We start from the raw sequence: 10,246 nt of genomic DNA on the forward strand, positions 1-10,246 counted from the left end.
GCATGTACAGAACCAGATGTGGTTCGTGGCTGCTCTTGAAGACAGGCCTAGATTTGCTTAGGACCTCAGAAACTAGAAACAGGAGAGGTATGAATTCTGATGTACCCAGCAGGGCCTGCAGGTCCATGAAAAGGTCCTTCTGGAATGAGGAGAAACCTATGTCACAAATACTTTCAGTTTCAGAAGAATTGCAGAGGAAAAGGTAACTGATTAATTTTTATCTCTAAAGACACATAAACATTAGTAAATGAAATAATTCCTGGGCACTGGAAAACACTTCTCTACAATATGAAACTGCTAGAAACAGTTAATTTTGGCCTGCTCCCAAACAACTCACAGGCACACTTTGGTAGATAGGACACTGCAGGAAATACTTCTAGTTCCCAGCATGGATTTTGGCATACTTCTTCTGCCATGGCTCCCCAGCAGCATGCTGTGCTCAACTGGTAGGAGGTGGCAGTGGACATCCCAGTCTGGATGGCTTCAGGGTACCCCTCAAATCACTCCAAGACCTGAAGTATAGAGATTGAGGAAGGGCCATGGCCATAAAAATCTTGATCGCTTTGCTCTTCACAGGCCTGGCAGCAGACATAGAGCAGAGCTCCAGGAGTGCCCATTGTGTTTCCATGCTTCCTGCTCTCAGGGGACAGGGGAAATGTGGATGTGTTTGGGTATCAGATGTCTTACAATGAAGGACAATAAAGAGCATAAGGGTTTGTGGCTTGGAGGAGGAGTTAATTAGCCACTGCCCCCCCCCCCCCCCCCCCCAAAAAAAAAAAAAATCTCCCATTAAAACTTCAGCAGATGAAACAGCAACAGCCACGAAGGACATCTTTACCACCTATTGAATGCTCAGGGAGCAGCTGCAGCAACTGGTTAGATGTGTCTGCCTCTAAAGTTCAGCCCTGGCAGGCATTTCTGCTTAGCCAGACATGTGCATGTGGGTTGTTTTGGAAAAAAATTGTCCCCTTTCCTGAGCTACTCACCTGCTGCCTGAGGGCACGCTGGCACTAAGCAGCAGCACAGCAAAGGTATTTCTAGTAAGAGTTGGGATTAGGAAGCAAGGAGCTGATTTCCTTCCTAAACCTTGGAATTTCAAATGAGTAGGTGGAGGATACAGCTTAAAAATGGGAGTTTGCAATGTAAAATATAAAATGTTTGTTCTGTAAAATGTCTTTGGTTACTTTGACTGCCTTCAGGCTAGGATTGGGGTCAGCTCATGGGCTGCAATTTAGCACAAGAAAATCTAGAGCAAGACACAAGCTTAAATCTTCCAGGTGATGAGAATGAAGCAAGTAGTTGTGTATATATGACTTTTTTTTTTTTCCTCTCTAGCCTCTAACTCAGCTCAGAATTAATATTAGGATCAGGTTTTAAGAAAATAAAAATGATAGCACTAGTTCTAGTATCAAATATTGGAATTTCAGATCAATTTTCTTAGGCTGTAAGCAGCTCTTTCAGATGCTTAGTGTTTGTAGGCCAGGGAAAGAAGAAATCTGGAATGATGTTCATTTCTGAGTCTAGTTATGGTAAGGAAGGAGAGATGAAGTTAGCAGGAAAACTATATTTTTGCCGTAATAGTTTGTGATTTTTTGTTTTGGATTATGGTTAGTAACATGGTTAGGTGTACTAATAGAGTTTTATTCAGAAAATATTTTAATGTTAATTACCTGAATCTTAGAAGCTGTGCCAGAGTCATGTATTCATTTGACAGAAATTATTTAAGTTTTGCTTCTGTACGAAGGCAAAGCTCCATTTCAGGGTTGCAGCTTAGAGGGTGAAAGTCTGAATAGTTTTATGCTTGTACCTTGCAAGTCATAACAGGTAAGATGAGGGACAAGGCTACAAGGAAAAAATAACTGATGAGTAATTTCAGCACTTTAAGAACCTGTCTTTCAGGGCACAGGTAAGATGGGAGAGAGGAAGTCTAGAACTTCAGGGACTTTTCTTGTTCTGGAAACTTGCCAACATGACCAACATGAGGTAAGTAGCCTGCAGACCAAATAGTTTATGATTAATTTTATAGTCCTTATGAGTTGCAGGTTGTTTAGTCCTAGCCTATTTTAATATGGTCGCGTCTGATGGGGGATAAGAAATTAGTCATAAATTCTTTTTCCCTGCTAACTTCATCCAGAATCTTACCCTCTCAGTGCCTGTAAGATTCAGGAATAAATCTACCTTCAAAATTTTTTGCTTCCTAAACCCTGCCCTGGAAGAGAGGCCTGAAAGCCTGACAGGAATCACACTCACAGTAAGACTTTTGTCTCTGCAAACTACATCCATAAACTTCCCTTCACTGGAAGCTGAGTTTTGGTAATAAAGCTAAAGCTAGCATTCCTCAGTCTTAAACCTTGCCCAAACCTGAAGAAAGATCTGTAACTTGCAGTAGGCTTAATCTAATGATAAGCCATTTATCTGTACCCTTGAAAGTCTTTTGGGGCTTCCAAGATTTGGGCAAGTAGAATTTTTCTGTAGAGTAAGTCACAGTTTCTTATTTTCTGATGCTACCTGTAAACCTAAACTAAATTCTAACATCCAAAACAACTCATATTCAAATCCAAACGAAAAGACATCCTTTCCACTTTCCAGCACTGGAAAACTGCTGGGTTAGGTTTAGCATTCAGCATAACACAGATTGAGTATTTTTGGTTGTTATTACAGGACTGCAGATTTGCCATGTTCAAAGACCAAGTGCTAAAGAAGTAACCAGAAGGATCTTTACCTGTTCTTAGCCTCTCTGCTAGCATTAAGGCAATGGTAGCATTTAGAAAAGGGCAAGATTTCAAGCAAGAGACATGGAGGGACAAACTATTTTCTTCATTCTACAAATTCTCCAGGAAAAGGGTGATGGACAGCTCAGGAAGAGCATGCAGTTTAGTATTCCTGGCCTCTTGGATGTAGAGTTGATTAAGTCTAGGGTTCTGAAGACAAACTGTAGTTTGCTGTAGCTTGCGAGGCAGGACAGAATTGTTTCTCTGTTTCGGAATAGGGCTCAGGTCAGCATTAGGTATTTAAAATCATTTTTTTTTTCAGGTCAGTATGAGAATCTGGAGAATATGGCAGCATCTGGCCATGCTGCCTCTAGGTCTCTCCTTTGTTTTCAACACTAGAAGATTTTGTCTCCAGATCTCCTCTTTGCCTCACTGGAGAGGAAATGATCCAGCTGTAGAGCTAATTCTTCAGTTCCTCACTTTCTATACCCAGACCTGCTCCTAATTATAACTTGCCAACTTATAACAGCCAAAAAACTAAGCATTTCTGCCAGCTAGTTTCAGTTTCAGTTCTAACCATAATAGCAGAAACTATCCTTACTCATTCAGACTTGCTCCTATGAGTCCATGGGCTAGCACTGAGAATTTTACAGCAGCTAGCCGTAAGCCGTAATTTTTCAGTTTCTGATGTCATCAACAGTAAGGCTAACCAATGATCTCTCTTCATTATGCCACAGACCAAAGATGCCTGCTTAATTCAGGGTCAGATATTGGTTTTGAGGTTAGGTTAAAAGTTAGAACTAGGGTTCAGGTTACTTTTGGGACAGCAAGGACTAACAAGATAGTTTTATTGTTGGGCACTGCATGACCTGTAGGACTAGAAGATAGGCTATCAGAGACAAATGGCTTATGATTAATTCTCTTGCTGTTAGGGGTCTCTGGACTATTAACCTTAATTTTAAGGTTAGGGTTCAGAAGATCTGGGTCACCAGAGCTAGATTTATTGCTGGATTCTGCAAAGCCCAGAGGGCTAGGCTGATGGCTTGAACAGGAATGAGCAAATGATTTGTGGTTCAGGGCAGTTAGGGATGACTAGGCCATGGGAATAATGTAGCAAACGGTTCGCACAGATGCCAATTTTGGCCTCAATAAAGATTTGAACTGGTAGAAAACAAGCAAATGATAAGTCACGGTGTCTTTTAAATTTAATTAAGCCACCACCAAAAATGCTTTCTATGAATATATCAGATCAACAAATTCATCAAACTTAATTCCATTCTGTTGGTAATATGATAAGAAAATATTGTAAGACTGGAATAACTTATCAGTTCACTAATTATTATTCTGGAGCAATGGATCTGGTTCAAACACTGGGGAAGAAACAAGCATCTACATATACATATACAAATACATGAAAGCACATTAGTGTGAAAAATTTGGTGTCACTGACACACCAATCCACTAATAGAAGCAGCTCAGTGCAAATCATACAACTAATCAGAATTTTTTCTCAGTATGCAACAGGAACAAGAATAATTGCTTTGTTCATTAGTCTCAAGCATATAAGGCCACATTTCAAGAAGACAGATACAAGACAAGCTGAAGCCAGAAATAACTTTTCATGTGCGGCTCAAAATGCAGCCCTGAATAAGTCACTAACGATGACAATAGCCATTACAGCCAGAAACCAGCATAGAATAAACCTGTGGTCTAATAATCAAGAGAAAGCCTTCAAAGCAAAGTGGAAGCGTTCTACGTAGCAGAATACTGAATAGACTTGCACCCTTAATAATGGTGCAGTTACTACCAAAATTGTTTTGGGCAACAATGCTCTGTGTTCTTGATGCCAACAGTGGCTTGTGGCACCAGAACTACTGCCAGTTACCTGACCATTTGTCATCACATTTGACATTTGAGTCTAAATATTATTGTCATGAACCCAGCTACCCAAGTTTTATGCTAAGTACTAAACCTGTCACTAACTAGAGGGATTCAGAAGCACCACACGTGTAGTTCACCACAGCACTATTGCAGTAGCCACAGATAACAAGAACAGGCTATCCAGTTAATTTCACAATAAAAATCACAACCAATTCCCAAGCAAGTACTAGGAGTGGAATATATCTGAATGCAGACAAGATGAAGCCAGACATCTTTTGATCTCTGAGAGATATTGGTCAGACCTGAGAGGCAGAGAGATAAAAGCAAAGCCTAGACCAGGAGTTGAAAGGGGGAAACCACTGATTTACATTCATGGCCCGTTGGTTTTCTGGGCTCTGCTTCCTCCTAGCTCTCCCTTAGACAATTAACATACAATGATATCACACAGGGGTGGTCCTGAATGGACCCTGAAAAAAATAAGAATATCCCAAAGTTCCTCAGTCTGTTGGGCAGAGAAGGCAGCAGCTCTCAGATGGGGGTAGCTCACTTGTGTGGCCTCAAAATGACTACAAGAAAGAGCAGGGAAAGAAGCAATAGAACATTGTCTCTCCTTTTCCTGCTTTCTTTTGCTTGTTTTTCCTACCTGTAAGCTTTCTCTCCTTCTCTGACAGGCACTTGAAGATGCTTTGAGTTCACTTTGAGCTGGTGGTGGCACAAGGATAGGAAGCCAACAGGACCAAAGTTTGTGGCTATGGTGAAGACCTCTATGTGCATGCAGCTGCTGGATGGCTGCCTACTCCTTCCTATGCCTTCCCTTCCTGGTGCATTGGTGAGCTGAGTTGGGCTGAGGGCATGAGCTGTGGCTCCTGTACTGGCAAAATGGATTCCTCCTGCAGGGCAAGTTCAAGATCATCAGCTTGAGGCAGGCTGCTAGAACAGAACAGACCAGTTGGAAGGGACCTACAAAGATCATTGAGCCCATTTTAGGGCTAACCAAAAGTTAAAGCATATTATTAATAGCATTATCCAAATATCTCTTGAACACTGAGAGGCATTGGACATCAACCCCATTGAAGTTCTGACCACTATGCCATGGAAGTTAGCGCAGGTAGGGGGTGCGAGGACAGGAGACAAGTAGGAGAAATCCTAGGGCTTTGGGAGTAGAAATACAGAGAAACTGATAGGAAGTGACAATGAACCAGGAGCTGGCATGCAAGGGCTGGGAAGTTGGGAGAGGTAGACTAGACAGGTTCTGATCTGCTAGCATTTGAAGATGCCATGTTTGTTTGTTAGGAAGAGATTTATTTTTTAGAGATACATGTGTTATACTTCAGATGGGGGTACTCAGCATAGAAAGGGTCTGCAGAAGGCCAAAGAGGATGAATGCATGCAGGGAAAGGGAGAGGTGGACAGAAGGGAGGCAGGAACAGGAACAATAGGAAGCACTTTGAGGAAGACCATGCAAAGCTGGCAGATCAGAGCACTTCTCTGAGCAGTGGACAGAGGCACATTAAAGTTTTCAGAGCTAAAACACTACCTGATTGAGCTCTTGGGAATGCAAAGGTGCCATTAGTTCACCTTTCAGTTCTGGCTGGATATGAAGCCCCAGTACAAACCGCCACTGGAGGAAACCACCACCACACTTCCCACTACGCCCAAACAATCAGTAAAAGCTGGTAAAGGTGCAGAGAATGATTACAAGGCTGACAAATGTATGGACTGGCTTCCGTATGTGGAGTGATTAAATAGACTAAGACTCCAGCCTAAGTGACAACATGATAGATGTCTGTAAAATCACAAGTGGCATGAACATGGCAAACAGGAAACAACTACACACTATTTCTTCTAGTATACAAGCTAGAGGGCATCAAATGAAAGGCAGGAAGCATTTTTCAAACAAATAAAAAGGTAGATTTTCCCTTTCTTAACTCACAGTAAAGCCAGCTAACTCCTTGCCACAGGATGCTGTGGGATACCACAAGTTAACTTGCATTTAAAAATTCATGAACAAATTCACAGAAGAAAAATCCATCAGAGCTATTAAAAACAAAGGCCCCATCTCTGGCTCAGGAATTACCCGAGCCACAAATTCTTGGAAGCTGAAGAGTGTTTTGAGGAAGTCTCACTACTTCTGCCCTCTTCCCACACCCTTCTTCAGTCATCTGGCCCTGACCATCTTCAGAAATGAGATACCAGGTTAGGGATGGACCTTCAAGCTTAACCCAGCCCATTGTTGTGGGGTAACAGCAAATGCAAGACAGAGGTAGAGAAAAATGCGAATATTTCTGTGGAATAAGTGTAGAAACTCCACACGTTGTGATAAATGGAATCAATTCCAGAATTTGGGAACTCTGAAAGAGCTTAAGCCATCACTGGAAATAAGATATGCCAGTCACGCAAACAACCATGAAAACACCACGGAACAATAAAGGGAAGCCAGATAGGGTGGGGGCAGGTCCTTCACTAGCAGCAATAATTCAACCACATAGTGGGAGTTTCATTTCAAAACCAATATATTTGAACATCTGTGAGACTTATGAGGCTGTAATGGGCTGGCAAGACAGGATTCCTTTTCTCTTCTGTGACTTATGTACTTGTAATGTCTGGCTTCAGAAAATCAGCAAGTACTGGCACAAAGGACATGGCAACAACAAACACATTTTAAAGGCAACATGTAGCAACCTGCGTGGAGCTTGGTGGGAAGAATCCAGGCTGCTGCCTGTCAGAGCAGAGGAGGCAGCAGGAAAGTCAGTATGCATTGGGGGGCTGCTAGATGCAGCTGCAGAACAACATTTTTGCTCATCTCTCTTCTGCTGGAAGGTTTTCAGTACCCTTCTGATGCTCACAAAGCTCATCCCAGTTCCTAGGCTAATGCATATATGAGTATTTCATTTCTGTGCCTTCTTTTGCCCTTAATTTCCTTTAGCTTAGAGAATTCTTGAAATCCAATATTGACTACCCTCCTTCTTACTTCCCCTATACCTTCAAACCAGCTCCACCTCTTCACATGTATTAAGAGAGATAAACCATACATTGCCTCAGCCTCTTTTTCTACCAGACAAAGCAAGCAAAGCTGCTTTTATTTTCTCTTACAAGACAGACATGGGTTCTAGTTCAAATCATCATATTTCAGCATACAGAACTATACCTGATATACCCTACTGGATCTTACCTGTGCCTTTTAAAATAATATTAGGACTTCCCTATTTTTACTGCAGTTATCTTTCCTGATGTAGTTTAGACTTTCATTTTCTAATTCCTAGGCTCCTTCAAATGACATGAACATTTGTTTTCACAATGTAAAACCAAACCTTTTTCCTCCTTGCTCATAGCAAAATTGATGAGCTCCCAGCCTAGAGCAGAAATTCCTGGCTTTAGCTCTTTATGTGCATGACCTCATGAATAGTCCAGTCCTCAGTGTCATACAATTCTGCATATATAATATCTGGATCCCTCCTTCTTTTGTCAGTGCTTCCCATCTTGAAGTCAAGAGCAAATTTTATTAGCATACTGCTAAGTCTGAGACAGCATCATTTATGAAAATATTCTAGTAGGTAAACCTTCTTTGCAGACTTCTACTTGTGTTCTCTCACCAGCTGTCAATACTGGCCACTCCTACATACCCTTTACACACCTTGAAACTTCAATATTAAGCCATATCTGTGGCCTCTTAACTACTTATTTTATTCATATGTAATCTACAAGAGATTTTCAGTGAAGTAGATGCAAACTAAATCCACTGATTATCAAATACATATATCAAGTTATCCTGGCATGACAAAATTTGATACACCCTAGCTTCAATTGAATCCTTTCCCCCACAATTTTTAATTGTCCTTATCTTTAAAATATAATCTAAATTGCTGCATATTAGGGAGGTAAGCCTAGAAGGTAAGTAAATTCCCCAAATCAGATTTCCTTCCTTTTAGCAGCATTAGACTTGTGCTTTCAATTTACTGGAAATATTAAATACAATTTCAGAGTAATGTGTCATTTACTCTTGTTGGCTACCTGGCACTTGCTGTTTTAAACATTTATGAAATTACTTTGCATGTAACCTGCAATTTCATGTGCCAGTTCTTTCAGCATTCATAAGTGGATATTATCCAGTCTCCTCGCTTTATTGTAGTAAATATTTTGAATTTTGCTTCACCTCATTTTGGTTTCTCCAAATCCTCATTCCTATGTGTCATCTTGCCCATCATCACCTTGGAAATCCAATCACTGCCATATTCTTTCTTCTTATAGCATTCCATCTCCCCCTCCCCCTCAAGTCTTCTTTTTTTTTCCCTTGTTCTCTTTTTATTTCTATGACTGAAGAACTTCTTGCTGCTTGCTTTAGTTTTATTTTCAAGGTACAACTCAATCTGATTCCTGGCAATTTTCACTTTGTCTCTATACTTGCTGACCTCCAAGACATAGTTTTCTTTGCTGGTTGATCCTTTTTTCCATCCTTTGTAAGCTCCACGCTTACTCTTAATATCCCCTTTGAGAGGGTTCTTCATGGAGTTAGGGCTAGGGCCATCTTTGGTAAGTCTTTTTGCCCCTCCTTGTTGGGATCCAAGCAACAGATAGTTTTATACCTTTGATTTGAGAAATTCTAAACTTTCTCCACATTCAAATCCCTGTGTTCCTCATGCCAGTTGACTTCACTAATCAGCTCTCTCAAATTTTATTGTATGGATATTTTGGGGTATATAATGCTACATAGTCCTTTATGCATTTAAATCACTAGTACCACTAACTCCAGTTGCAGCTGTGAATACTCAGCTTTTCTGCAAACCAGACCCTAGAGTCTCCTGTGAGGACCCCAGAAATGAGGAACACACAATTAGTGACCACCTGTGGAAAAGTGTGATGCCTGGCAAGGCACAGAGACTGAATGGTAAAGGGAAAGGGAGAAAATCTAACTATGTAAGCCAGTATTCAACCATCATAGCCGTATGACTTGGCCTTTTTCATCCTATACCCCCCTTGTTCTATCCTTATACATCTCATGATTTTTTTAACAAATGAAGCAAGAGTATTAGAGACAATACCTTGCCCCAGTACTCATTCCTGATTCACTCCCAAAGAAGGTTGGTGAGTAAGTGCCCTGTGGGGAAAAAAAAAAAAAATGTATTTCTGCAATTAAAGATGGTATCAGAGAACAAATTTATGGGATAGGGTAGGGAAATGTAATCATGATGGCAAAGTTCAGAGTGCCTTGGAAATTTTAAAACTCTCAGCTGCTTAAATGTAACTTTAATATGACTCAATATGTATTTTTTTTCTGTGTAATTTGGCTTTTATTTTAGATGTTTTTAGAAAGCAAAGTGAAAAAGCAGAAGTTCCATCATGTAACTACTTGTAAGTACTACACTGTCGAGCATATGAATTTTCCACACAGATCTAAGAAATTTAGTTTAATGGAATTGCTTATAGCAATAGGTTGTTTACCTCCCTACTGGCAGCACTAAAGTAGAATGACACACTGTCTGCTAGCATTTAAGCAGATATTTGCTGACAGCAGAGGAACTGGTATCGCATGTACTGTTCCATGTTCCTTGGCTATTTGTCTATCCCATGACAGAATTACCCCTCCTTTCTTACCTTCCTTGACACAACTTTGCCTTAGTTCTCTCTTCCCTGCTGCTGCCTCAGGATCCCAATTT

This window comes from Cygnus atratus, chromosome 2 (genome assembly GCF_013377495.2).
Source record: "Cygnus atratus isolate AKBS03 ecotype Queensland, Australia chromosome 2, CAtr_DNAZoo_HiC_assembly, whole genome shotgun sequence".
Classification (NCBI taxonomy): Eukaryota; Metazoa; Chordata; class Aves; order Anseriformes; family Anatidae; genus Cygnus; species Cygnus atratus.